The sequence below is a fragment of the Uloborus diversus genome, chromosome 1 (genome assembly GCF_026930045.1).
Source record: "Uloborus diversus isolate 005 chromosome 1, Udiv.v.3.1, whole genome shotgun sequence".
NCBI classification, from domain to species: Eukaryota; Metazoa; Arthropoda; class Arachnida; order Araneae; family Uloboridae; genus Uloborus; species Uloborus diversus.
Genome location: NC_072731.1, coordinates 145194221 through 145200220, shown reverse-complemented (window position 1 = coordinate 145200220; position 6000 = coordinate 145194221).

Genomic DNA, 6000 nt, shown 5'->3' with positions numbered 1-6000 from the left:
AGCCTTACCTCCTTAAACCACTGCCAAATTAGAGTCAAAAACCAAGGGCTCCAACACTCGATTAATTGATAGTATAGTACCTTGAAATCTTTAAAAAAATATTCAAACAAAATCATAAAATCGTCAGAATTAATTACTGGTACAAAAATATTCAAACGTCGCTCTAAAATAAAAAACACGCCAAGGGAGAAGAGTTGCCACAGACAGGGGAAACCCAATAACAGTGCTTTTCCTTGTTTGTGTCTTGAGAACTAATTCACTGATATCGATGGTTTTTTTTTTTTTTCATTATGCTTTCAATTTTTCAATTAAAGTATAGCTGTTCAGTTAAAATTTCGGATATTTTACTTTGCATCCAGCATAAATCACAACTGTAATTTACATTTGGATTGATTGGTAGTTCATCTATAAAATGCTTCTTAGTCTGGTTTCATGTAGACCCGGATTTCTCATTTTTTGTTGACAATACCTTTGAAACGGCAAATATGGCAATAAAATTAATGCTGCATGATATTAGCCGTAGAAGCTATGTATAATAGAAAAACTCATAACTATCACAAATCATGTAACACAAATTGACATAGAAAAACTTATAAATTTAGTGTATTAAATGTGGAAATAAACAACAAAAAATGCTTATCATTATTATTTTCAAAACATGCTACTATATATGTATTTTTTTTAAATCGAGGTTAAACGTTAAAACTCTATTTTCATTAATTTATTTAATTTGTGGAAAAATTGAAAAAAATATTGAAAATATTCTGCTGAAATATCAAGCACAAAGATAGAGTTCTTTACGGAAATTAATATCTTCTCTAACTTAAAATGATTTGTATTAAATTGATATTTACTTTACTTCATGTTTTATGCAAGTAAAAAAAAAAAAAAAAAAGGCTCCACAAATAATGAACATAAGCACTTATTGCTAGAAACATCTGCCGTAGGGAAAGAGATTATATAAACAACATGGGGTAAGCATTTATAAGTCCTGTCTACGAGCATAAAAAAAAGAGGGTATCATTTCCGATCCAAAAGCTGATATAAGCGGTTTGCATTTATTTTTTATTGCATCAAGCGCTTTTTTTCCTCGAGTTTCATCGGTTTTGTTCAAAGATTGCTAAACAATTATTTTAAAATATTTTCTACGAACACTTTTGTGTTATAAAGTTCTTGATACTTTTTGATTATTAATTTCTTCAAGTAGTTTTGTATAATATTGTTTACCCATTCCAAAATATTAATTTTTACTAATGTGTAGAGCAATATTTCATTGAAAATGATAAGTGTACGAACACTTTTGGGAGCAACTGTATAAATTATAACATTGAATAAAACATTACATGTAGAGTGGAAGAAGAAAAAATATCAATACTTATTGGGGGATGGGTACATATTTGTTTAAGAAAATAAAAATGCACAGTGAAAAAAATTTGAACTATTAAACTAAAAAATATACTTTGTTACACAGAATTATTTTTGTAAAATTCATGGAGAAGAATGAAAACACATAACCATGCAATATATTCAACGTTGAAATTAAAAGCTTCAAAGTTCTATGTCTTTTATAAAAGCGCTGTATTTATCATCTGCGTTAGTTTAGCTACGGTGGAATTTTTTTTTTGTAAGTTTAAATTTGTACAAAATCTGTGGTCATGTTTGACATTTTTTTAACGAAATAAAGGAAGTACGTTTTTGGAAACTAATGTCAATAAACCAACATTTCCTTTTGCAAATAAAAAAAACAACGCTAGTTAAGCCTAACGTGGAGGTGACTCATCGTTAGTTCAAAAAACACACAGAGTTCTAAACCTAATCGAACGGTTCGTTTTCAATTTTAATGTGTTTTAAACACAACTATAAACACAACACTAAACAAAAATGTAACAATAAATAAAAGAAAACGCACATTGCACATACAAATTTTAATAAATACTAACCTTTTTTTATGAATCCTTTAGGATAATTTAACGAGCAAGTACAAGACTGAAACGAAAACTCCCAGAATGCACTGCAATATAACGAAATCGGGACGAAATAATTTCGTCAAAAAGTTGAGATTTCTGGTTTTGTCAAATATCACGTGATTTGATGACGGAAAGGTCGTCGAAAATAACGAAATAGTGCTCGAGGATTGCCAAATCGTCAAAATTGAGCGTTTCATTTTTGACAGTGTAACGATTCGCGTTTGGCGCCTCAAAATTTGTCCTTAAGATTAGAAATATCTCCTCAATCGCTAGATTTAAACTTAATGGAACATATTTGGAGATATCTGGTGGCTAGATTACCAAAATACACCATTGAAACAAAAAGCGAACTAGAAACAGTAAGACTCGTAGCGCGGCTGAACACTTACTCAGAAATTGCACAAAAAAAGAAAGAAAAAACAATGAAATCTATTCCCAGACGTTTAAAGGCTGTTGTTGTTACTGCATGATATTCTACTAAATAATAACTTAGTAAAAAGTTAGATTATTTACTAATTTTTTGACATTTTTTCAAAGTGTACGAAGACTTTTGTGAGATAAATTTTCCAGCACTTTTTGGTTTTTGATTTTTAAAAAATTAAGTTTTAATGTTTTATTAAAAATTTTCATGCAGTTTTGTTAAAAACAGATCATAGATCATATAATAAAATACCTATTCCGAAACATTAATTCTAACCAATGGATAAGGGCCTATTTCATTGAAAGTCGTAGGTGTACGAACACTTTTGGGAGCCACTGTATGTTCAGAAAAGGGGGTCCAGGGGCTCTCCCTCAGGAATTTTCAAGACTGTTTTTTGAAAAACACAGTGTTAGACGATCTATGGTGATGTTAAAGGAGGAAGAGACTTGGGGTCATCGGTCTATAATTTTTCAAAATGCAAACTTCAAACACGAATTCCCAATTGTGAATTATTTTAGATTGTGACACGTAAAGGTGGATCCGGGGGCTCTCCCCGGAAAAATTTTGAAAATTATAGATTGAAAAATGCAGTTTTAGACGATCTATGTTGATATTAACGGGGCCAGAGAGATAAGCCCCCACATCGAATTTTTTTGAAATTTTGAAGTCTTAAAAACGCGATTGTAAACTTTTTTGTTAAAATTTAGTGCACCGCCAGTTTCTTGAAATCAAAGCTCCGAAAACGTAGTTTAAGTCAACCTTTGATGAAAGGGGGGGGGGGGAGTTTTGAAGGAGCTCGCGACCAGAAATGTTTCGTAATTGAAGCCCTAAAAGCGAGATTTAAGACATTTTTCGATGATGTTGGCGAGAGAGAGAGAGAGAGAGGCATTCTCTCGAAAAAAAATTCGATCCGTACAAACCTCAGTTTTAGAGGATTTTTGTTAATGTTAATGGGTGGAGAGATTCGGAGTCCTCCCCTGCAAATTTTCAAAATTCAAGCCTTAACAATGAAATTTTTGAGGCTCTTCTGTAATAGTTGGAGGACGACAGTTTCGGGACAACTCAGGAAGTTTTTTTTTAATTAAAGTTCAAAAGACGAAATTTATTCGACCTTGAATGAGGATGAATGATTAATTGAGAGGGCGTTTCTCGAAGGTTACATTGGGAACACTCTCATGGTTTTTCGAAATTGCAGTCCTAAATACTCAGGTGTAGGCCATCTTTAAAGAAGTAACGCTAAAGGTTGGGGTTAGAGAAAAATTTTCCGGGATTTTTTCAAAACTTAAATTTTAAAAACTCACTTCCAGGCCAGATTTAAGACGCAAAAAAAAGGGCTTCAGTTTGGCTGCGTCCCTCCTATCTTCATTGTCAATTTTAATTACTGAAGAAAATATTGTGGTAATATTTTCTTCCAATTTTCCTTTGCCAAACACGATTATTTGCTTGAATTTTCCAATAAAACTTTTAATTCCTCCCCCCCCTAATATTTTTGCTTTCTTGCAATACAAGCGTTTGCGGCCTTGGAAAAAGGACTTTTAACATTTTGAAATGATGTGGTAATTTTCTGCGATACTTTAGATCTCTATTCCACTTCATTTTATTTTAAACTAGTGGCACCCGCACGGCTTTGCCCGTAATAGAAAAATTAAAAGGTCTTTTGGTTCGCCTGTATATTTACAAATAATGTATGGTGAATTTTCTCGCCAATTACGGCTTGTGCCCACGTTACAGTTCTACGTTATGATAATTTCGTATCTCGCCAATTGGCACGTGCCCGTGTTACGGTTCAACGTTACGATAATTTCGTAATTTATGATAGTTTTTTTCTTAAAATTGAAATAGAAAAAGAACCACATCGAATTTTCAAAACATCGCTTCGAGGTGCACACCCCCATGCTACATACTAACTTTGTGCCAAATTTCATGAAAATCGGCCGAACGGTTTAGGCGCTATGCGCGTCACAGACATCCAGACATCCTCCGGACAGAGAGACTTTCAGCTTTATTATTAGTTAAGAAGATATACCACCTGAATCTCTTGATTAAGCTGTGATTTACTTAAGATTTTTACATTCAAAAATTTAGAACTTTTGGTATGACTATTCATCACATTGAATCTCTCTTTGCATTTAACTGTTTTTTTTTCTCTCTATTTCAAATTTATTTCGGCGTCTCATACATTTTTCTCCACTTAGCAATGATTTTCCGGATAATATTTGTCATCAAAAAAAAAAAAAAAAAGAAAACATAGGAATGTTTCGGCGAACCCTATACTATGGGCTGTTCTAATGAAGCTGTCTTTTTTTTTTTTTTTTTTACTGAAGAACCATGAAGCATAGTTTTGTATAACCAGGGCCGCCGAGAGACAAGGCGTGCACCATATTAGTTTTGTCGCCCTTCCTCCCTCCCATTATGCTAGTTTTACTCTTTGCACAATACTTTAATTTGAGCCGAGCCCATAGTTTCCGACTAGACAGACATACCCATTCTGCGGCCTAGTGAAGAGCGTGCTGTACTGAATACTTTTTTTTTTTTTTTTTTGTGTTTATAAAAATATTTGAAGCATACATTTCTGTGGCCCTTACTTAGATACTCTTAATAAAAGAGAATCATGGATGTTCCTAAATTGTATTTTAAGGTTACATTTTCTATTCAAATTTTAGAAAAAATACTTTTTGTCATTGTTATTTCAATTGTTCATTTATAATTGCTATTTTAATTTTTTAAAACAACGAAAAGTTTCCCTTTTTCTTCGTTCGCTTTCATCGCTAAAATGAAATTAACGGCCGCATTTCTGAAAAACTGGGGGAGTGGGGGGGGAGGTGTAGCATCCCCTTCCCACTTTTGGCGACGGCCCTGAAGAGTATGTGAAAAGAAAAGTATTATTAATGCATCTATTTCTTGTTGAATAAGTTCAAAAATGTCATTTTCTAAAGGAAAAAAAAATCCCCTCCCCCCCAAAAAATTTTGATGGCGCAGCTTGCGCCATAATCCCCCCCTCCCTGTGGGCACCCCTGAAACGCAGTCAGGGTTTTAGGGATTTTTCTTTTGCCCTTGTACTTTTACTACCACTGTACAATTTTCTTTCTTAATGTACTGTAATTTTTAAAGCAAATTTCCAATTTGTTCATTTTGAAAAAGCTCAGTCATCTTTACTATTTCACTTTGTCCCACAGTCCATTCAAATTAAAAAAAAACCCTTTTAATCAATTTTTCCTGAATTTTGGTTACTTTTTTGCCATTCCCTGATCAATAAAATTGCCTGACTTTTCCCTGATTCCCAGGTTCTGAACGTTTACTCTTTAATGGGGTGGTTTCCTTCAATCAAAAGTACTTCTTTTAGTCATTGAAATGGATAGAATGAGCAAAAAAAAAAAAAAAAAAAAATAAATAAATAAAATAAAAAAAAATAAAAAAATAAAATAAATAACATGGATCCAAAAAATACTTTCATTTTTCCAACAGTTTTTTTTTTAAGTTAAGTTTTTAAAATGTCCGATTTTTCAAACAAGGCGCGGTCTTGATGACGTCACAAATGATGCACTTTGCCGCGTCTTTCTACTACGTTTCCACGTTATGATAATCAAGCAGCAAGTTTAATATTGCGCTATC